This window comes from Typopeltis vanoorti, chromosome 11, assembly GCF_054136105.1.
Source record: "Typopeltis vanoorti isolate ZY-2024b chromosome 11, IOZ_Tvanoo_1.0, whole genome shotgun sequence".
NCBI lineage: Eukaryota > Metazoa > Arthropoda > Arachnida > Uropygi > Thelyphonidae > Typopeltis > Typopeltis vanoorti.
The window spans coordinates 39,120,238-39,145,014 of record NC_143559.1 but is presented as its reverse complement, the minus strand read 5'-3'; the positions used below and the strand labels follow the sequence as shown (position 1 = coordinate 39,145,014).

The following is a 24,777-nucleotide window of genomic DNA, read 5'->3' as shown; positions in this document are numbered from 1 at the left end:
TTGAGAATTTGATCGCAATGAGAGCAATATTGAATGGGCTATAAGGAGGCGTAGAACCACAGATACCTCCATATAGGTCACATCGCTCAAACTATTTGGACTAGTTATTTGTTGAACTTCCCTTACTTTAAAAAACATTAAAAAAAGTGATATATCCCAAAATTGCATCTCATAAAAAGTGAGTATCAAGTATTTTAAACTAAGTACTGAGAAACTAGGTTGTCTGTAATCTACTTGGCTAATAATTGTTTAACACTTCGATTCAAGCAGTACGATTAATAACATAATTCCGATCAAGTAGCAGCTTCTGAAATGCAGCCAACATCATATTTTCTCAGTACTTTGACTCGTTTTACATATATTAGACTTTTTTGAAATTGATAATATGAGTTTTTTAGGAGTAAAAGAGGATAGGATTTTTCAATAACATTCCAAGTTCTTCTTTTGTGAAATACCTTTCTGTTTTATATACTAGTTTTGAAATTCATTTAATGGATTATTTTCAAAACGGAACATAGGAGGAATATTGCAAAACTTCCTTATAAAAAATAATTTAAAATTGGCATTTATTGTTATTTAAAAAAAAAAAAAACGTGAGGGGAAGGTTCATAATCGCTGGTAAATTATCGTTGCTTTTTAAAAGTTTATATTAAATTATTTTTAACGTATATGAAATAATCTTCATAAAAGTTACTTAACTGTCCATCACTGCAGCTAGCAACAACTTTTATAATGTATCTGATAGACTTATCTGTCAGATAAATCATAAAATGTGCATTCTTTTAATCATTATTTGTATCTCGGACGATTTGAAAATATTGTTATCTGATATAATGAGAACTCAGTTGATTTCATGTATCAGTGAGATATGAAGCAGCGAAAATATGTTAGGAATGAAAGAGGAGGAAGATATCAGAATAGTCGAATCATTAATCACATGTTAGAAACACATCAACTTCCAGCTGAACTTTTGCTGTTTAAAAGATTGCATTTAAAATATTTGCACACCATTTCACTTTTTTGGATTGTGTTAAATGAATTACATCAGTGTTGATAATTTTTGTGCGCCTTGATTACAAAATTTTAATAATCAGGAGTTTCTTTTTGAACAACAAATTAGTCTGTATTTGTATTTGTAATTGCTATTCAGAAGAAAAATGCTTTTAATATGCCTTGCTTGCTGTGTGTAGTTCATGTTGTCTTTTACTGCTCTGAATACTATTCATCCGTCGAGATCCCACTGTTCTCACAAAAATCATCCACCCTTTTGCATTTTGTATACTGTACGCATAGTATTTATGTATATTATAAATGAGCTCGGGAACATCGTCCCAGGATATCCTGAATATTTGTCATAGAATCTTTTAGTCAACTTCGCATTAGCTTTCCTGTTTCTATCTATTGTATTTACCGGATGTATAGTTCATGCAGGTTTAAAAACGTTTCTGGATAGCCGATAATGCAGCATGACATATTTTGCAGGTTGACATTAAGGTTTAGTTATTCTTGTATACTGTGCTCTACATCGAGTTAGACTTTGTGAAGGAAAATGCATTCCGATTTTTAAACATATACCAATTATGCAGAGGAATTTATAATTATTGAGATGATTATACTGTACTATCAACGTAAGTATGTTTTACTTGTGTAAACACCGAATACAAATAGCTACTTAATCGGTTGCGTTAACTGCAGATTTTTCGCAATTTTATTTCCATTAACTTCCATACATTCTTTCAATAATCATTCCATTCTCTTATTAAATGTGTAGGAAAAAAGTCTTAAGTTTATTTAAGTTATATATATATATTATTACTTGCATTTCCCAAGAGAAGCATATTTCCATTGCTGGATCATTTCTCGAGATACAAAACGTCTTACGATTAACTAATTTGGTATTTACATTTTACCTAACTAATAAATATTATCCGTTTTTTCCCGCTTTGTTATAAGTGCCTTAATTTTAAGGGAAACAAGATAGTTTTTCCTGATTCCTTGCCAACGCAACCCCTGCTGCATTATGAAAACCGAAGATTTTACACATGCATGCAAATTATGTTATGGTTATTTCAATATGGGAAAAAAAATTGAGGAATTTTAATATACCTCTTTGAGATTTGCTGTGTTGTGATATATCTCCGAAGTTTGGTACTAAAAATATGCACAGTCAGCTTCTTTTTTTTTTTTTCCCCCTTAAACGTTAAGGCATGCCATACTAAATTTGACATAAATTAAAATTAATTATAGTTAATCACCGACATTAATATTCTACTTTTGGCTCTACCACGTGTACTGGTTTTCTTATAGTTTGCACTATGAAAGCAGCTACTCACTTCAAAATTATTTCCCTCACATTCCAGCCATTCATCGGTTAAGGTGAAATAGGGGCAGCCCTCTACACCCCCTTTTTTTGTTCTTTGTTTATGTAAAAACAATTTGGTGGTGGCAGAACTAAGAACATCAGTAGTTTGTTTATGGAAGAAACTCACCTGTGAATTCGACTAAATTCATTTCATGGAAATTTTAACTTGATTCGCATATGAACGAGGAATTGAGAACAGCGAGTGTAACCTGATGCAGTTGGGTGCCTTTTTGCCTTTAGGGAAACATCCTCCTTCTCCTCCTATAGGAGAATTGAAAATCTAATTATTTGGTTGCAAAGCTCGTTCAAAGCGTTTATCTTAGACCACCGGGGGAAAAGAACATTTTGATTATTGTGAATTGCGCATTACTGCGAGCTAGTGTTTATATAAGAAGATGACTGGATTATTGTCAGATATTCAATCAAATTTTACTCAAGTTGAAAAATTTCAACTTATTGGTGAAGAAAAGATGCACAACTTATAAAAGTGGTGCATTCAGTTTGCCGTGGAGAACATTAAAGGGCTTGCCAGCAAATATCAAAGTTAGTTGATTGCAACGATATGAAATATTTTACGAAATGCAAAATTCTTCATTAATATACTCCCATATGGTATTTCTATTTGCATGCATTTTAGTATTTAAATACTTGTGAAGTAGTTTTTACAATATTAAAAATGAATGCATATTTGAAATTGGCATTAAAGACGTTAGTAGAGTAACGTCTTGAATTTGTAACGTCAATTACAAATTAAAAAAAGACGTTAAAGTAACGTCAGTTTGAGAGTTTACGGTTTGCATACCTTTTACAAGGCATGCAAGCTGACGAATTTATTCGAGACTGTCAGAAACACGAAGAATACGAAAACAGAGGCGCGATCAGACTTTAATATCATTTTCCATGCTTACATTTACTTTGAACTAAAGTGATTGTGATTAAAAGTATTCCTTAACTGATGAACGTACTAATATGCCAATTAAAGTAAATAGGAATATACCAGCTTGATTTAAATATGCTTATTGACTTTGTGCATATAAACGTTCACTGCCAGTGTGTATTATTGACGAATAATGAATATGCAGTGCGTGCTTATTTACCGATATTTTATAAAATAAGAATATTTAGAATGCCATTGTAGAACACTTGAGATATGACTAATGGTCAGTGACTCTGTGAGACAAATATAGGCTTTTGAAAGAACATAGTAAAGAAAGATTCTGCGAATTGGATATGTATAAAGGGTAACAAATGAAAACTATGTAGAAAAGTGCACAAAAAATCTAATGTCGAAAGTAATTTGAAGAAATCTAAAGTTTTTTTGGAATATCTAAAGGATGGATAACAGTGGAAAGATGAAAACCTTCATACTCAGTATAATGGACGGTATAAATAGAAGAGGACGACCAAGGTGAGAGTGGGTAGATGATGTGGAAGGAGTTTGCAGAATTTGAGTCGCCTGACAATGAATAAAGAGAAATGCAAAGAATGGTGAAACGGGCATTAGACCCATGTACACTGGATGATGATGAATAGAACAGTCCATGTGCCATGCAATTTTGTTAAATTGTTAACGATTCGTTAGTTTTTCTTAACCAGGTCTTAGCTATACCAGTATACGAGTATTTTCTGAATTTTCAACGAAATATGAACGAGATAAACTAATTTGAACAGTCCAGTTCAAATTTACACTTCAAATTGATATTTTAATAATCTGATATTATAACATAATGTAATTATTTTAAAAAAAATAAATATATTTTAACATTTATGATCAAGATGCGGCATCAATTCCATTTCGTTTTGCTTCCACGGCATGTTTCTTAATTCTGAACTACTTATCAGATGGAACGTAGCCAGTGAATGGCTGCACCATCACCTGTCAAGTAGCCTGCTTTCTAAACAAAGTTGTGTGTGTGTTATCGTGTATGCTGGCATGAACAAGGTGCAGGAAGTCGTTATCTGCATGTTATTCATGTTCTCCCTGCACCATAAGTATTTCACCCTCCTGCAGCAGTGTAGAATGGGATGATCTGTGTAATGACAGAAGATAATATAGGAAATATATTCATTGTACTTGAAATCGGCCTTGGCTACAGAAATCTCACAGAGGAAAGTAACTGGAAGAAATCACTAGTAAATTTTGTAGTATAACATCGACATGAAAGACAATTTCAAAGCATCTACAAAGGTTGACTACTTCTTGCACAACCAATTCTTAACGAAATGGAATTTTTTTTTTTCACAATTGCGTATTTTCTTAAGCTATTGTAATGAAAACATGGCAGCGATTTTTAGCAAAATGCCCTGATTTGCGTGACTAACATTGTTCATGTTTAATTTAAATTTAATCTACTGTTTATTCTTCCGATGTCTCTCGTGCGTTCATTCTTGGATGCCATTTTTAACTACTTTCTAGCTCTAATAACCTGAGACGAAATCTGCATTGTAACTATCACACTGCGAATCCCTGAATACGAGCACAGACAGCTAGAACTCAGTAGGTCTCAGTGGATACTGTGAAGACTCCTAATGAAGGCTTGTTGGGGGCAGCCGCTAGATACAATGAATTATACCGGATAGTCTTATTGAACATTCATTTTTCGCCACAAAGTTGGCGAAAATTAAAAGATATTTTCATGATATTACTTGAAATTAAACGTAGCATAAGATCAAATTTATGTAGTTTGTTCGATCTTCTTGTATCACAATATAAGATATAAATCCAATTTAATTCATTTGATTTCCTTTTGAAGTTCTTTTGCAGCCTTCTTATATTATTGGAGAGTTTTCATTTTCGATTGAACCTCTCTCGACACGGATCACGCTGTCAGTATTTTTCTGCACTTAAATGCTCATTTAAAAGGGTTCCATTTTATTGTTGACAGGATTTACGAACTTTTTTGTTCATCGTTTTTTTATTCTTATTTACTTACATGATTGTTATCTTATGATGTCTGCCGAACTCTTGACTCACCTTTCTTGTTTATACAAAGTCCAACACTATTGAAAAGCTCTGTTCTTAGGCATGTTAATTTTTTTTTTCCCTAATCGCATAACCTTATCTTATCTTTCATATTCAGGCACAATGTTCAGAGAGTTGGACCCCGCAGATTGCCCGTGGGGCAATCTGCGGGGTCTAACTTTTTATCGGAAGTTGTTTCTCGTAACTGTCTTTTTGAATTTCATTTTTCTTGTGTGCTATGTCATTTAATTCAACACAGTTAATTAATAATTAATTTCCTGTACGAATTTTTGGGTTCTCTATCCTGATCGGTTACCTAAGCACCTTATCTGAGATTCTTATATTCCCCATTTCAGGTTTTCTCGATTTTTGTTCTACTCCTAGATCAGGCTTTCGATACTCTAACCACTCTTTCATGTCTTATTTAGACATTTTCCTCCCCAGTGTAAATCTGGAAAATCATTGCTTTGACTATTCTCGACTCCATTCACGCCATCATTATACACAGATCCATTATACATCTCCATGTCCTTTTCTGATCACTCAAGGTTCGTATGTTCGAAATGAAGAATCGAGTTATCCGGAATGAAAATCCTGCTACTTCCGTATGAAATCCATGTTGATTGAAGAAGGCTTTTTTTATTCCAAGTTGAAGTTTCTCACATAAGCAACGAGAAAGGGCGCGCCACTACAAAGGTTCGTCCACTTTGTGTTTCGTATAATTTTACCTGTCATACTAGCATCTGTTGACTTTTTTTTTTTTTTTTCAGTTGCTTTCTTTTGATTTATTGCTTCATCATATAACTCGGTTCCTTTGAAATCTGTTGAAAACGAACAACTCTACCAGTGCTCGGGCTTTCATTCTTTAAGAAACTATAATTTAAAGCACTTGAAGTTTATGAGTGCTAAAATTTTGATTTCATTCTTCTAGACTAGTGTACATTGATGAATTGCTATTCGATTTTTGTTTAAGAAAATTATTGAAATCGAAATTCATTTAAATTATCCTATCATCATTTAGCTAAGTTCCAGCGATTTAAAAAATGAGAGCAAAGACCTGTAGATTTTTATTGCCCATTTCAGAAGGAAACACTTTACGAGAGCAGTGAATCCGCCATGAATACTAATGGTGTATATGTTTAGATAAGAAATTTAAGTGCATGTATATGAATGAACTAGAGCGTGCCACTTTATGTCGTAGGCATGCTAATTGCAAGATATCCTCCGGATAAAACAATCTTAATACAGATTTTTAAATCATGGCGTTATTTCAGTGAACATTCTAGTATTTATTATGCCTCGTAACTCACATATGTTGGCAAGGCCGTACTTATGCACAGGCGCACGAGTCTCCAGCTGGGCCCTCGAAAATTAGGGCCAATTTAAGGGCCCCAAATAATGAGAGAGGGGCCCCGGAGCACTCTAGGCTCTCGGGCCCCACTCGCCTCGGGAAAAGTGTAAGTACCGCCCTGTATAATGTTGGAACTGTTTTCGTGTGATGTATATGCCGATTGGCCTCTTTCAGTTAATATGCATGATTTGTTTATTCTGACTAGCATTTAAGCCAGTCTTTACACATTTGTTTGAACTTGAACGTAGATCAACGAAATGTAATATACTGAAGAAAGATTCTTAAAAAGACTTTAGGTTGACAATTTTTACTTAAACACTGCTAAGTATCGACAATCCCTTTGGTTGGAAAAACCCGTATTCGAATCCCGCCAAAGATTGCGATGAACTATTTCTGAGGTAGCCTATTTTATCAACAATTTGCCGAACAGATAGGCTTGCTACATGGCATCCTATCACAGCGCCTCTTTCAAATTCCCTTCAGTTCCCTTCTCTCAGCCATTTCGCCCCAATTCAGTTGCACTGACTTGGGAGTATCATCTTCCTTTAATTTATCCTGCTACAAACACGTAACTCGTTACATGTTACAGTGCACCTTGTCATATGGATGTCCATTGACTTCTTTTCAAGCAGTGTATTTTCCTTACGACAAATATCCAAAAAAAAAAAAAATTGTTGCCATCAGAAAGAGCTTCATCTGATTTTAGTAGATCTGGAAAAAGCTTATGGTACTCTCCCAAGGAAGGCAGTGAAGAAAGCAGGAATAGATGAAAGCACAGTAGAGATAGTGCAGAGGATGTAACAGGGATCCAGGTCTGCTATAAAGCTTGGTAACAAACTTAATAATGGTAATAATATCGTCAACATTATTTAAGATCTACTTAGATGCGGACTTGGAGGATTGGAACAGACAATGCAGTGGAATGGGTATACCCCATAGCGAATAAGTCTTACATTTTCTTTTCGCTGATGATCAGGTGATCCTTGCACATGATAAGGAGGATGTGGAATATCAGTTTGGGCCTGAACGACAATCTGTTAAAGACCAAATACCCGGTAGTTGGAGGTGATATTGCAACAGATCTTGAGTTAGAGATAGGAACCATAAAATCAGTGGATATGTCCTGCCAGTGTGAATTAGATCTGGAATTTCGAACAGGAAGGACAGCTACGAGCAGCCATTAAAACCATGAATGGTATTTTATGGAGTTAAGGTCTCAAAGAAAACTGGGAATATGCTGTATCGGGTGATGATAATGATCTGTGAGTGTTACACCCCTCACTAATAGCCAGAGGAAAGGAACAAGAATAAATTGTGGAGATGTATTACGGAGAGGATGAAGGCACGTGCTTTTGAAACGGTATGGACACGTCCAGAGAATGAGAAAACGATGGCCATTGAGAATTGTGACCTAGTCATCCCCTTGGAAAGATGAATGAGGAAAAGTGAGAGCTGTGAAGAAAAAGAGACTTACATAATGGCGACTGGAAAAAACGTAGAGCATGGAATCTGAGAACAGGTAGCTGCTTACAAATAGAAAAGCCTATAAAAAAAAAAAACCAAATCAAGCAAGAGCGAACGCAAAAGTCTTCAAATTTCATTTCTTGCACCAATTTTCGCATTTTATATAAAATGCCAGTGTTAGGCCTGTTTACTAAGGCATCCATGATATAACCCTGCAATTTTTGAAATAATGTATATGAAACGGATGAAAGGATGTGATTCAGAATTAACTCCTCTCATTTAACTTTGTGTGCGCTCTCCTAATATTAATCACTGGTGTTTATAATGATCTGTGAATGTGAGTGTTGGACCCCTCACTTGTATACCAGTTGATTAATAACTGTTTTTGTGGAAGTAGATAAAATTTAACATTTTAGCTCTAGTAATAGATGCGGGTTCCTTGTTGTTGCATTTTGTAGTATTCTGTTGTGTAACTTCTTTCAGGAAGCAGTTTGTCACTGTCTTAAATGAAAAGATTCGTAGCAAAACGAAAACACTTTAGAATTGTGTTATATGTTACGATTGAATGAGGGAAGAATACCCTCGAATATCATATATTTGAGATTGTCGACAGCGGCAAAGGTTATGAATGATACACATTTACTTGTAAGATGAACTCTGTTAGTTGAGATAATGTATCGCAGCTCCTGCAAAACTGGATTTTAGTTACACGTTCTTAATGTCAAGATAGTGAAGGGCATATGTGTTCGTTCACGGTACTTATAACTCTTAAGCATCTGTTATATACATCTGTCTCTGTTCCATTTCAGGTAAGACACTTAATAAATGTCGAAATTCGTGTTATTCACATCGTGAGTATATATTATTGACCAAATGCTTAATGAATTTTATGATATGTCTTTTGCAGTATACATGTATACGCATTGACTTATTTATTTTTATGATAGCCTGTACATATGAATAATGCAAACCAAGATTCTTAAATTCAGATCGATTCAGATATCTCTGGAGTTGGAATTCTGTAATAGAAATTTTTCTTCAACGTGCTCTATACCACACATTGAAGAAAAAAATATTTTAGGGCTAATTTACCAATTATGATATATAGCAACCTAAGAGACACCGCGAATTTGCGAAGCTTGATTTAAACACGTACTACAGGAATTGACCTTTTCATAGCGTACTTAAAGATTTAGAAATGTAATTTACTTTAGCGTTTGTGTTATAACAAGTATTACCGAAGAAGATTACACCAAGCGGTTAAAAAAAAGTAATAAAGTAGAAAAACAAGCTCCCCTCCCCCTCATTCTCACGAAAAGCATATGGAAAAAAGAATCCTTCAGTCTATTGTTCTATTGCAGGTGCAATAGAACTATAGATGGTCGATTCTGTGTGTCATTTTTTTTTTTTTTTTTTTTTGTTATTTCGCGACTGACAGGTGACGTAGCCGCTGATGCAGATTATGAACAATTATAAACCTTCCTCGTGAAAGTTTTTTACGCAAATAAATTGTTTTATTTGCTTATAAATACCAAAAAGCAGATTTTGGTATTTTTAATAGCTCACTCTGCGACAAAAAGGTTACCTCTCCCCGACTTACACGATTTGAATCAGTTCTACATAATTGTTACTTGTATATGATCATTGTCTAAGCGTTACGCATAATATTGTAATACAGAATGGAAACAGCACCTAATCCAAAGATGTAGCGAGAGAGGTAATACTCTCCTTGCGTGTTTATGTGAATCCGGTCCAAGAAAAGAGGCAAGCTTAAATAGTACAACTAAGGGTTGAGTAATCCGGAAATCCCCCCCCCTACAGGCCAAACATGGAACTTTCAAACTATACATGTTACAGTCTGCTATACACATCATCATAATTATATGCTAGGAGAAGTACAACATACTATATAAGCATACAAGAAGAATTTCAATATTCGAAAGTTAGTTTGATTACAGAATAAAATAAAATAAAGTACCTATAAGAAAACTATACATTTTCCAAGAGATAGAAATTTCAAACACCTATCCAATCTGCTCGTATCGTTTATTTATTGATTAATTTATACAGTTATGTTGAATAAATTTTCATACTTGTGCCTTTTATTTATCGATTAATCTTTTCAAAATAACTGTATAAATTATAAAAAAAATATTTTTAATCAAATTGTTATAGTTTGAAGTTTTTTTTTTTTCTATTGTTAAAGACACGTAAGTATTGAGTCTAATCCTACACTTAAATAGTGCTGATACGTTGTTTTATGTGATTTGAGACTACATAATTTCATGCCTAATTATCTTCTAATGAAACATCTTATTTCATATTCATATACTCAGCATCTTATATAGAAGTATAATAGCGGTGTGTGTGTGTGTGCATGTATGTCTATATATATATATATATATATATATATATATATATATATATATATATATATATATTATACGAATTCCATCTGTCAAAGGTTCTAAATCTATATTACATTAGTAGATAAGCTAAGAATCAGATAATCGGAAAATGACTGAAAAAGTTAATTGAAGGTGAAATTTCTAGCCAATAAACAAGGTGGATGTTCTCACACTGGGCGATGAATTTAATGTTTCACTTAAAAACATCCACACCCACAGCATGCTGGTTGGAGAATGGGTAATTGAGTGGAGAGTTAACTCATCTTTGAATTTAAAATATATCTTCAGTGATGATCCTTCCCTGGCTCAATCGGTAGTGACGATGCCCTTTGGTTGGAAAGATATCCCGTCCGAGACGCGAATCTTTATGAAGACTTTTCGTTTAAAGATGAGTTAGCCGATCTCATGACGTGGAAGGATCACTTCCCCCCCTCCCCCACCGGAAACTCTTGTTTTTCATCCATGAAGAGAGCAGACCAACTAGAGAATACACTCTCAATTGACAGACAGAGCCAGACTATGTGGATACAATGAACCGTCCAGTTGTAGCATATTAGGTTTCTCTGAACTGATTTGATTTGTCTAACACGCAAGGGAAATGTCGAGTATGTTGCAACACCTCTTATATTTATTTATAGTCAAGATCTGAATTACTTTATTTGAACACAAGGAAATTTCAGAACCGCTGGATAGAGCCAACTTTGAATTCATGTAAAATATAATAATTTCATTATCAGAATCTCTGCAAGCGTGCCGACATCATTGGTCGAATGCATATCGTCTTCGCTCTTCAACAAACAGGCTGGGGTTCGAATTCCGCTATGGCATGTTTTTTTTTAAAATTATAATACCACCTGTAATAATAATAAAATTTATTATTATTATTACAGGTGGTAGATGATTTTTGTCGCACCTTAGGCATGCAGTGAGTAGCATGGTGAAACTACCATTCTACTCATTGTATTTATGAATATTTTTCAAGCACTTTTTCAAGCCTGAAGTGGCTTGAAAAAGTGCCCTTTGACCTCTGAAGCAGGGTTTCCGTCTAGATCAGGGGTCGGCAACCTTTTCAGACTCGCGGGCCACATTAAACGTTTATTTTTAAGGATTGGGCCGCAAGCGTTTAATTAACAAGAAAATAGTGAATTAAAAATGCTTAAGTTATCAATTTTCATTATATCAATCTTAAAAAACACAGAAATATTTAAAGTACGAGATATGAAACAAGCATGAAAATAAAACTCAACGAAAAATTATCACTTAAAAACAAAGTAATATAGTTTATGCATCACAATATGTGTGTCTCCCTGCTTAATGTGACTTTTGTGATCGTTTTCCCTTAGCTAAATTATCTAGATCCGCTTTATAACCTGAGGTGTAAATTCGAATCGAAGCATGCAAATACTCATCGGACAGTCGAGAAGAAAATTTGTTTTTTCTAAAATTCATGGCAGAAAATGCTTGTTCGCAAATGTATGTACTTCAATATGCGATATCATCTTCTTTGCGAAACTGATTAATTCATCATACGGGCCACATGCCATCTAAGTATGGTCAATCTTTTATGGGCCGCCAAAAATGCAAGTTTTGGGCCTGCCGCCGGTTGCCAACCCCTGGTCTAGATCATCTAGTTCTTAAAGCTCAGATTTACAATCCTTCAAGGGCGGAACTTTCATTAAAAAAAAAAAAAGTAAGTTGTTTTATAATGTGAGTCTCATTCACAAAAGATTGTAAATCTATAGTACATTAGTGGTATAGTTGGGCTTATTTCCTATTAAAATTATCATTACCTTTTAGATCTCAAAAGCTCCCGTAATTTTTGAATTTTTTTATAAACAGCCTGAATATTTGGTTCACGTAACAAGGAAGTGATGCAAGTAGAAATCACACCGAAAATCCTCGTATCAATGGCTTTTCGTTTTTATTATAAAGGGCTTTTAGAATAACCATCACAAAGAATTATATTACTAAACAATATTAAATTATTTCATCTAATAAGGATACATTGACGTGGGAAGCTTCACTGATACCAATAATACCAGTGGTATTAGTGATTGTACAATCCTTCTAAGTTTCAGAGCAAATGAGTGAATTTCTGATTCCTTCTACAGGCTCTTCCTAGAGGAGACAGTTGATTACTTCTTCCCTCAGGAACTTATCAAGTATTAGTGGTACAAATAAATCTTTGCTTTGAAAAATCTGCTATGTATGATCAACTAATTCATGGAACATTTAAAGCCAAAAATAACGACAGGAACTGAATTCATTCATACAATCTCGATAATGTATTTCGCTGAAAAGTTTTTTTTTTTTTTAGTTATTTTTATTTATAGATTTCATTGCGTCTTCGTAATTCTGGCTAGTAATCCGGGCGATAAATATATGAAACATTCTAATGGCATTCAGCCTAAAATATTTGTATTTCTTAAGCCTAGGCTCGGATAAAATTTTGGAAATTAGCGTACTACATGGACCAGGGATGACCCCAATACTGAAGAAATAAAAGTTACCGAAACGCCATTTTAGTTCCGGAAACAGTATTGCCACTCATGTAGCGCTTCACAATAAAGGATATAATGAATCACGTTTTCGTTTTTCCTTAACATGGCCTCTTCTCTGCTGTGGAAGCAGTCCACATGCCTAGAAACGAGCTGCTGGAAGAAATGACATGGAAAGGGGGGGGGGGGGGTTGTTTAGTAATTCGTATTATAGAAGTAAGCTAATGGCTCACGAAGACACTTAAGGAGAAAGATGCATGCATGCAGTTTACATTTCATTTAAGGTCGTTTTCTTGAGCGACAGGATCAGAGACGGAGTGAATTTATATATACTACATACCGTTGTATCATTACCTGCTTCATGATTAAGAACCGCCTAAAATATTACGTGATGATTTCCACTCTTCTTGATTATTACCTTCATAATCTTTAGAAAATTACGAGGGAACATGAGATAATATATAGCATGTTTTTATATGCATTGTTTGTTATTAAACGTTATTGATTAAAATATAAAGAACATTTTATGTGGATGCTGTGTCTATGTTTGACTTAGTATCATGACTCTACAAATGAAACTGAATTAAATACAAACTAGCTTACCCCAATATATAAATTAACTTTCAGTATTGTTGTTATTGTCTGCACTTCTTAAATATATTCAAAATAGTCTTATATTTTTCAGTAAATGCAAATCTGTAACCTTCGACTATTTTTTAAACAAAGGCTACTTCATCAGTTACTTATGGAAATTAACATCATCAAAATGAATGTGTTTTAATACTGCGTTCCCTATGCTTAGGAACCGTCACTGAATGGAGGACATAGCATTAGAGACACATTTCCCCTTTCATAGCCCTTCTCTTTCTCTAACTATACAGTGCAAAGAGGGTTAATAATAATAATATTGATTTTTTTTTATTCAAAAATCCGGGAATCGATTTGTGCAAGGTTTCCCCACCATTAAGACTAGTTCTGCAGAGATACCTAATTGTATTGCCGATCTACATATGTATAATCATTCCGTCTTCCCTTCCTTGAACTTGTCTGTCGTTCCTTGATTAGTAACACTGTATATGGGCCCAACATTTAAAAAAAAAAAAAAAAAAAAAAAAAAAAAAAAAAAAAAAGATGTAACATACTTTGTAAACGTTATCAGCTCACTATTATTATTCAGGTCTTCCTGTTTCAGAAAATTTGATATTAAATCATTTTAAGATCAGGAATGTTTTCATGTATCTATAAGTTATGCCACTGAAGCAAAAGAAAGCTAAGTATTATGAAAATCGACAGGGAAAACTGAACATATTAACTGGGTTTTAATAATGAATCGATGGAACAAATATTTTAGGTACTTGGGCACAATTTTTAGTGGAAAAAAAGTAAGTAAATATGGAAATAGAAAATAGAATAAGCAAAATTTCTGTGATGATGGTAAAAAAAAAAAAGGATTACATGTATATGAGGAGGAAAAAAGTAATTAAATGAGCATTAATAAACCTAGCCATCAAATTATCACTGTATGCATACAATCGTACACGTTTAGCATGAAGTCTGGGAATATTTATACACTTCGTATTAACATGAAAATCAAAGAGGAAAAGAAGCATTGGAAGACGGGAAAAGCGTTCACGCAAGATACACTTACACACGCAAAAAAAAAAAAAAAAAAAAAAAAAAACCGCCAACGTTTTTATGTTGATATTCGTTTGACATAATTATTATAATAATTCCTTCACAGCCTTTTACAGTGTGCAATACACTGTTACCGGCACTTTTCTCATCGTGCGGTTTTCAATTTTAGCGATGACAGTTTTAACTACCACGTGAAGTTCATCGAGTCGTAATTGGTAGTTGTTTGTGTAGCATTTCGTGGGTAGAAATTGTCTGATATTTATGGAGCTGCAATACTTAATAATTGCATACAAGAAACGGTAGATCAAACCTGATAGCAACGATCCACTTACGTTTATCACCGGTTTAGTGAGTGCAAATCATTTCAAGAGGTTATTGATACTAATTCTTTACAAAACGATCTTGCGTCGTATTCTCATAAATTAGTTGCTTCTGTCATCAGAGAATGCGGTGCCGAGTATTCTATTCGCTACCGATAGACTGTGAATTCGAATACTGCTTAGTATTATGTAAAATGCTTTCAAATTTTGACAATTGATTCGGACTTATAAAAAAAAAAATACAGCAGTATTATCGCAAATGTGTGTGTGTGTGTGTGAGTTGTGCGGGCAGATTGGTGTATCAATTCAGAATCTCGAAGAATATGGAGTTAGTGGGAGAGGAATCAAGTCCATCCCCCCCCCCCCGACAGGTGGCAGATTTAAGTATTAGGAGAGATTAAAAAATGCTTAGGGATATTTAAACTTTTTTTATTTTACTGATATAATTTACTTCAAATGCTCACCAGTAATATTTAAAATTTTTAATCTCTATGTCGTTAAAGCATATAAGCAGGTTTCATTTCTGTTATTGAACCGAAAATTCGCAAATATTTTTGCTTGGGAAGAAATGCATTCTCTCCATGCTGTTTCTCCTCTCTCCACACACACACACACACACACACACACACACACACACACACACACACACACACACACACACACACACACACACACACTTGCAAAGCTTTAACTTATGTGAGTAATCATTGTACAGTAATTGGATTCATATCCTCTGCAACGAAACCAATGCAAAAAAAAAAAAAAAGTGACAGCCATAGAGTCCAAGAACCCATTGCGCGAGGGCACACTACACTCAAAACACTATTACTGTTCAGTAATAGTATTTTTGTCTGTTAACTGAGTGTATTCTCTTGTTGTGAGAAGGATAAAAAAATCTGAGTTTCTAGGAGAAAAGCTCTACTACAAAGCCATACTCGTACATGCTGACTTTCAGTTGAAAAAGTCCGTATAAAGAAAATTGTACTCTTCCTTTTGTTTTTCCAAACGCACTACGGAGGCGTTGATTATTTTAGATCAGGGCTATCCAACATTAGGTAATCCGAGGGCCGCATCACAATGAGTATCTAGTAATTTGGTGAACAGCAGCTACACAACCTCGAAAGCTGAACAAACGAACAACACTAATTGCGCGCTCACGTTCCCCGTGAGCGCCCGGAGCATGCGCGTTGGAACAAAAAAAAAAACAATGTAAGAACGCTTCTTTGACACATCTAATATTTGAAAAACACGTGGGTATATAGTGATGTAAAAACACCAAATAAAATTACCAACATCGAGATTATCGATTAGTGATTGAATTAAAATATCTAATACGCACTCGATTGTTATTTTATTTTTTCGCTCGTGAAAATCAAAACCCACAGGCGGGCCCGCACAAAATCGCACCGCGGGTCGTGCTTTGGACATCCCTGTTTTAGATAATTTACATTAACTGCAACAGATTTGTTAGCATTGTTTTTTTGTTTTGTTTTTTCACTTTTTGTTACTTCGTTGTATCAGATTTTTTTTCTAATATTGTTTTCTAAAACGATATTATTTTCTCTTTTCATTAAATTTACAACCATTTCAACTTATATATATGAGAGAGCAACAAACGCACACACATCAAATTCAAACATGAAAAGTTTGCAGAAAAAAAAAGTATCGCACATTGGTGTCGGGTGTAGGCAAGAGGTTAAGGAGAAAGCGGAATCTGCTAACATGTTTCTTGAAAGTATAAGATGGAATGAGGAGACTCTCACAAAGAATAGAGGTACACGGAGTGAACGAGGAGGAAGAGAAATTGGTTTGATAGGTTTGAAAATAGATTGTAAATGGATGTAGACCAGTAGCTAATTGTGTTTTTACACTCTTGGAAGAAAGTGGGTGAACAATGGTTGCCAGTTCAGCGTGAAGTGTCCATGAATATACTGATAAGAGATATACAAGGAAGAAACAAAATGTCGATGAGAGAATGGTGGGTGAATCAGTGAGAGAGCCCCCCCATCAGTTAATTCCATTGCCCTCTTCTGAATAACATTGTTAGTTGTTGTTTTTTGACACATTACCCTAAATCTGTGAACACTAATCCGAAATGTTGGACAGATTTGGAATTTATATAACGTCAACATTTGTGCAGATGAGCATTGCATGAAAAAAAAAAAAAAAGTGCACGTAGTAGACAAGTACAACTTCACAAAAGTTAAAACTGACTCTCCTAATTCTTAGCATCCTCTCCCCCCTCCCTCCCACCCTCTCGGCTCCTGTTTTAAACTCGTTACTATTATCAGAAGAACGTCACATAGGAATTTTCTAGACTCAAAAATGATAATAATCTGTCGACTAAATTTTTCATAATGGATTTTAATATAGTACAAACAGGTAATATAGAAGAGGTTAAAGAAATTTCCGCTAACTATCTTACTCAACTTCAGCTTAACTGTGGTGCTGGATGCTGTACACTGTTATACAGGATGAACGATGAGAGAAAGAATAACCGCTTTCTCGTGAAATATTTAACTGGCCTTGTTTACTGAGCGGATAGTGAATCTTCACCACGGGTGGAGTTTAGTCAAGTCTAATCCTTTCATGGTCATCTCACCTTGCGCTGGAATGTATAGTATACTTACACACAGTGAGCGGCAAGGTTTACTTTTGACCTTGGCAAACGAAAACAACAGCGACGACCATTTTTGAATTAGCAATAGAGTATTACACCAAAATTACCAAACGCAACAACCTCTTCATTGGCATTAACGAATATATCATCGCTTTACTTTAGCAACGTCATTTATGGGGAGTGTATAACGCATTCCAGCGACTGGTATACGAAATGAATAATCTTTGAATTCTTAACATTTCCCGGAGAAGTTCATCGACTGTTATAAAGAGCCACAACAAAAATACCGACTTGTATTTTCATGTATTATACGTAGTAATAAGCAATTTATATATATATATATATATATATATATATCCTGAATGTCAAATCAAACAACACTTTATTATGTGAATCCCAGTCGTGAAAGAACTTATTGTACTAAATGTACGATAAATTCTTTTGGACTTGCGGTTGAAGCGATCCATGCTATGAGGTTAGTGTAATAAGTCTCAGTTGCCGTCGTCGTTCTAGTCGGGTTGCCTTCTTTTTGGATAAAAACTCCAAAAGATAATTACTCGGTGTTATTTTAAAAATTTAAATCATACTCCATATGAAAAGCATTGTGGGTGAGGTTAAGGGTTAAATAATCCAGAAATCCTTCCAGTACCAAACATCGTGCTTTTCTTCATGGCTCTGCGGCCTCCAGTAAGAGTAAAGTAGTGGTTTCACACCTGACATCGAAAATTCTCTGCCACCTGTTGCGAAAAAAGTGACAATTAATGTTTAGCGATTTGTTCGCCTGTTTAACACGAGTGACCAACATCATCTAATTCGAAAAGTCAGTAACAAATGAAACTCCGAGCTGAAGCCGAATTGTCCTTAATAATAAGAAGGAATTGACATAAAATCATTTAAATATCTCGTCGATGTCTGTAGAGAAATTTTCTCCAGTATTCAAGTTCGCTTGAATTAGCTGAATACAGAATCAACCAGGACTAAGCAGTCCTTCCCTTCTCGATGAAAGGTCGATTCGAAAACAAGCTCATTCTGTACACGTGATAAAATTTCGAAGACGTAATCTACTTTGAAAGATGTGCTCGCCATCGATGCCGATATCTATTCTCACCAGACTAGCGCTTACTTTTTATTTTGCGCTGGTAATACCTGGCATAATCAATCGAAAGGTTGTGCTCCAATGAGACAACTCCGACCCACAGCAGTCGAGTTTTTTTTTTCCTTTTTTTTTTTTCGAGACGAAAAAAAGAAAAAAAAATACTGGTGATGGAACTTCTATATTATCCAACATGCAGTCCAGATTCGGAGCTGTTATTACCTGTTCCGACCAATGGATTTTTTTTTCTCGCAAAACAAGCATTGCCGACCAGAAGAACATGTGTAATTAAGAGACAATACATTATATGTTCTAAATAACAAAAACAAAGCTCGCACAGGTTTCCGCAATGTTTGTGAAGTTTAAACTGGATGTTTATTATTATTATTTGACACCTCCAGGGAGTCCAAAGACTCATCGAGGGAGATTTTTATTTATTTATTCACATATAAGCACTTGATGTCGTAGAATAGTCCAACTGCTCTCCTTGGGTCAGTTGGAATTACGGACAAGGAAATGTTTGCGGAGAGATGCTACAACAAAACTATAATAACATGCTGTGTAATTATGTTTTTCAGTTCCAATTTTGTACGGTAGTAAAGTAAAAATGTCAAAATTTCCAAAACTTTTAGGTCACTCTTGTTTTTCTGCATACACGTTAATAAGCAGACGATCCGTCGAAGGGGGGAGGGCAGGCATTTATGACGCTAACAAGCGCTTTTATTCGTTTTATTTTATCTCTGTTTTTTATCTTATAAATGAGCACTCAAGTATAGTCGAGATTTGTTTTCAGAAATTACGTTCCAAAATAGTTTTAAGATGTCCTTAGATTACTGCATATAATGCGCTAAAAAGAATTGCGCGAGCAGTCACCTAACGGAACGGTATTTCTTTTATGTATGACGCAACTATAATTGGTGTTTTTCAAACTGTCGTCGACGAAGCATAGCTGAACATAGAAGCTTCCCTAACTTCCAGCCAGTCACAAAAGAAGGCTAGTTTAACAGTATGCATAGTTTCGCTGTTTACGGTATGATAAATATAGGATTTAATGTACGTCTGACTTCGAGTTATTTAGTACGCATGCCATTGACGCATCATTCTTAAGATGTTAATCTGTTGTTCCGGCTTTCTGCATATTAATGGCTTAAATTCTATAAAACAGCATGTTATTTTGGAATTTAGATTTCAGGCTTTGTGTAACATGGTTCTTCACGGCGATGTTATTTTGTTAGCAATTTCCCGCTTTTGAAATTTTATTTAAATATGTACTGTCTCGTGGTATTTAATCCTACTTGTTTCTTAATCTGGGATGGGTTATTATCAGAAGTTTGCCAACAGAAACTTAGCTGAACAACATGAGACTTCTGCGAACAGTAATGGTGACGCTGTGTATTTTTATTAATAAACAAACAGATTATTATTACAGTCCAGGGATGAGGGGCTCTGGAAATTACGTTTTATGACAAGAGAATGTATTCAGATTTGAGATGATGGCGCAGTGCAAACAAAGCACTTTCTTAGAGGACTAATTTTTCAGATTAGAAACAGTGCCTCTTCACATTTTTAAAAACAGCTCAAAAGCTTTTGAGCTGTTTCATGTACCGTTCATGTTTTTTACATTTTTAAGGAAGAAAAAATGATAGAAAAAATAAGCGATATTCACAAGTTTCGTCAATCCCATTGTTAGCTTTTCACCCAGTGATATGCGGCTCTAATTATGAAAGTTACATCGTTATTCTAAGCTCTGTGATATACTGTACTTTGTAACAGAAGGTGAGATTCAAAGTCTAGAAAAAGTGATAGAAATTAAGAATGAACCTTTATTTCAAGAAATTAATCGACAGTGTGCTTTATAATTTCTGTTTCTCATTCTAAGCTCAAATTTTGCTAATATAATATAATATGAATTGATTACGTTTCGGATATTTCTTGTCATATGCTTATGTTTCGTATTTTAACTGTGATTACGTTTCGAAAGAGTTAGTGATCTTTATGATCTTATCATTAGTTTACTTCAGTGATAACATGATAAGATCACTAATTTGATAGCTAATCCGATAATGATGATCTCTTAATAGCTCATTGGTTAGGTCATTAAAGTTTAACTGAACTTCATTTAAGGATGGGATAAGCTGGACTATGAGCAGTACAGCTTGATATAAACAATTTGAAAGCAACATCGTGATAAAGACTGCTTTAATATCTTTATAATGATGACTTATAGGAGCATGGGAATGAGTGCATAATCTACTTACCCCATCTGTAACTACATTTTTTTGGAATAATGAAAGAAGTGCAAATTATTTATGCAATTATAACTTGTTTAGAGTTCTAATTAGAATTATAGAATACCAAAAGTTTTTAATTTTGCTATTCTATAATTTCGAGTCTACATTCATTGGATGTACCTTTTAAAGTGGGTGGGTGTGATCTTCACCATATCTTATTGACGGAATGCATATAAAATTTGGCGAAAAAGATGAAATAATCATGCAAATTTTCATTGCCGACCTGGTTGGCCTATTGGTTAGCGAATCCTCTCTCCATCCAACTGGGTGCCGGTTCAAATTACGTTCTAGCATGGATGTTTGTTGAATGCATGTATATATGTACACGCATGTATATATGCAATACGTGTGTACATATATACAATATGTGTGTATATATTATATACACACGTATATACAAATGTGTGTGTGTGTATACACACCTCAATTTCTAAGTTTTGGATTTGCTGTGTAGCTATTTTCAGGTTTAATAACAGATTAATACACACGATATTTAATAATTACGAAAACTATCAGTTTATTTTTTCCCCCTCCCTTTCTGAGAGCCTACAAGGGTATTTGAAATTGTAGTTCGCTATAAAAAAATATTTGTTGACATCTTAAAAATTTGTGAAGAAGTTGTGCTGGACTTGTCAAGACATCTGAAAGGAGTTTGACAGATGATGAGATGCTTAGCTTAGGTGCTGATGGTGAAAAGAAAAGCAATAAAATTGTAATTTCGTCCTCTTCAGCCGCATTGCCTAGATCCCAAACGAATATTTCGTAGTAATTTGCTTAACCAGCAATTTGTGATATGTTTTGTTGCGCGAAATTTTGCAGGTCCAGATATTTTTATATGATTGAAAAGCGTTCTATAAAATGTTGATGTATAACATACTGTAGGTAGTTCTACTATTTAAATCCATTTATTTAGCACAAAAGAGAGAGTGTGATAACTTTTAATAGCTGTGGTTTTCTTAAAACACTTCATAAGCGAATGAACCAGAATAAGATAACTGAACTTGGGCAGCAATTTTCATGAAAATCTGACTCAAGCAAACAAAAAATCTCAGCAGATTCTCTCAAAAGTTTTATCCCTTCTAGAAACTCAGTTTCTCTTCTTTCCTACATAACGGTCTCATACGAGTAGTTGTCTCCTAGCCTTAGTTGGTTCGGTCGTAATTCGAAATAGGTATACATTCGTCATAGAGCATAATTTTATTATAATTGTGTCGAAAAATCATTAAGTAAAATGACAGTTTATTAGCGTTTTTTTGACGTATTGAATTTTTTTGTTATTGGTTGATAACGTAATATTGGTAAATGCAATAGAAAATCTTAAGTATAGAACTCGTTGGACCGCTCAGAAAAATCGAATCCTAGGGGATCGTCTTTGTGCAGAGCATGTATTACCCCCACTAGCTTTGTTTTGGCAAAAACTTTTTTTTTTTTTTGTGCCAATATCTAAACACTACATCTATCGTTAATGCATATTTATTAATGACTTGAGCACAGTATAATAGCTTGGACAGTGGAACACTTAGCTGAAGAACGAAAACAGGAGTTGAGCATTCCATACTTAGCTCAAACTCGGTTCAGCGAAGTACTTATTACAAAGTATCCTCGTACAAACATTTTTCTGCGTAATTCTTAAGTAGTTTCAGGAATCGGCAGATTAATTATCATTTCACTTTTGATTGGCTACTGTAACTTAACGCCTCTTCGTCTTTTTAATGCTACCCAATCGAGCTCTGAGCAATTTTCAACTTAGTCAAAGAATTTACAGTAAATATTTTAATGCAGTTGGCGTCAAATATTTTGTTGGTTAGGTTTCTCAGTCGGTTTTTCCATTGTTTTCAGTGTATCATAAAAAACTCAACGTCAGCTCGTTATCTACAGATAGAAGCAAGAATTTGCGTCATCCTGCGCAAGGTATTGTACAAAGTTAGTATTAGTCTGTGAATAGCGAAATCTATTTTTATCTAAAACGTTTAAAACCTACGTGAACTACCTAGAAAATATATGTGTAGTCATGGTATTTGAAATGTTGTGCTTTGCGATTGCATTTGTACAATACGTATCCACACAAATTGTTTGATTTCAGTCGATTTTTACTTTGAGTATATAATTATTAGAAAAAGAAAAGTTATTGTTGTTTTATATCATTAATTATCACCGCAACGTTCAGCATTGAAATGGATAAGTATAAACTGATATTCTGTAATCTTAATAAAATGCATAAGTGAAAAATTAATTTTCCCTCCGGGACTGCAGTGAGAACTTCTAGCAACTTTAACTTAATAAAAAACATAAACAACGCAATATTTAAAGTACACCTTATGCTGCTCTTGTTTAGAAAGGGGGGGGGGGGGGAGAAAAGAAACCGTGCAATTACTTTCGCCTATGTTACGTTCTTTAACCTGTTGAACGTGCAGTGACAGTGAGTGGTTACTCGACAGAGCCATTGCAGCAAATAGCAGACGATAAGAGACAAAAGTTCACCGCTGCCCGGGCGAGCGATAGTTGACATTCCATGGCTGGAATTCCTGACCGCTGTTCTGATCTCTAGCACGCTGATCCTCCCGCTACTCCACCCCCCTCAATGCACTGAAGGCTCCTGACTGACGGGTAAGCGGGTAGTGCACGAAGTGCAGCGTTCATCTGGCAGTCTCATGTAACGCTGTGATTTCGCCATTGTTCACGCTGGTTATTTGCTCGATTTTCGAAAGTATATCGCGTTTCAAGAATTTTTACTTAAACATCGTTGGCTGTTCTTATTGTCCACAGGATGCAATCTTGAAATGTTTTCAACAGGGAATGGATGAACGCTTGGCGAAGGTCGAATGCTCGGTGTAGTTTCACGCAGCACGTGCGTTTGAAGGTAAGTACTGGACTGGAAGTCACATGCATTCCGGGGAAACTTGTTTTAATGTGTAATCACCTCAGCTTGACCGCTGCCTGTGAGTTTTTACTTTCATAATAAGGAAAACACGTCTTTAAATAAAGCTCTCATTTTTGAACTTTGGCTGAGAAGCACTTCAATTTTATATGCATTGTGCTTCGAAATTTTATCTCATACTTTGGGACTCGTGTTTGGGAAGTTGCACATCCCGAGTGAATTTTTTTTTTTTTTGCTATTGTTTACACTATTTCATACTTTGATCGACTAATTTTGTAACTAGGTCCTGATTAGCAAATAAGTTTCAGCTATCTACATAAGATGGAAGATTGTTTTATTGTGGTTTTTCGTTACAAAAGTAACTCATCGTTGACATCAGAAATGTATATCATTTAATCTTTTTGAATATATGCATCACAATTTTTTTTTCCGGCATTGCAAAGAATTTCTTATCTCCTTTTTGTATTGGGTGATAACTTATACTGTTCATTTAAACATAATTAATTGGAAGTCATAATCGTTCGCCGTTAAAAGCAAATAACGATAAAATAAAATACTTCCCAAACGAAAAGTTAGCAGCTAATTTTCAAACATTTATGCTATTTCGAAATTCATGCGCACCTATGTATGTATTGGAGATTTTCGTTAAGTTTAAGTTATATTATAATCGAATAAATCGGTGTATTCTAAAAAATAACTTCAAACATATTCGGATATCAATATAATATAATATTCGTTTGTGTGTGTGTACACGAAGTTTGGAGATTATTGATTTATTATTAAAAACGTGAAAAGAGTGGTGAAAATTTTATGAAGTTGTTCGCATGCTACTGAGTCTTGATATTCTGAAGTCAGGGATGAAGTGCAGTTAAGTAAATATAAGAGATAGCTCAGT

General features: G+C 34.6%; 1 protein-coding gene across 9 annotated transcripts in view; it reads left to right on the top strand.

Annotated features, from left to right (window-relative positions):
* ex (FERM domain containing expanded) overlaps positions 1-24,777 on the top strand; it is a 268,471-nt gene that overhangs the window by 135,028 nt on the left and 108,666 nt on the right. The window contains exon 1 of one of the 9 annotated variants that reach the window (XM_090400082.1): positions 8,860-8,948. The exons of 7 other annotated variants lie outside the window; for them this stretch is intronic. The gene's annotated coding sequence lies outside the window, so the exon portion shown is untranslated. Of the gene's footprint in view, positions 1-8,859; positions 8,949-23,626; positions 23,865-24,777 lie in introns of those variants that run through there. One more of the 9 variants, XM_090400081.1, reaches the window with a different exon arrangement.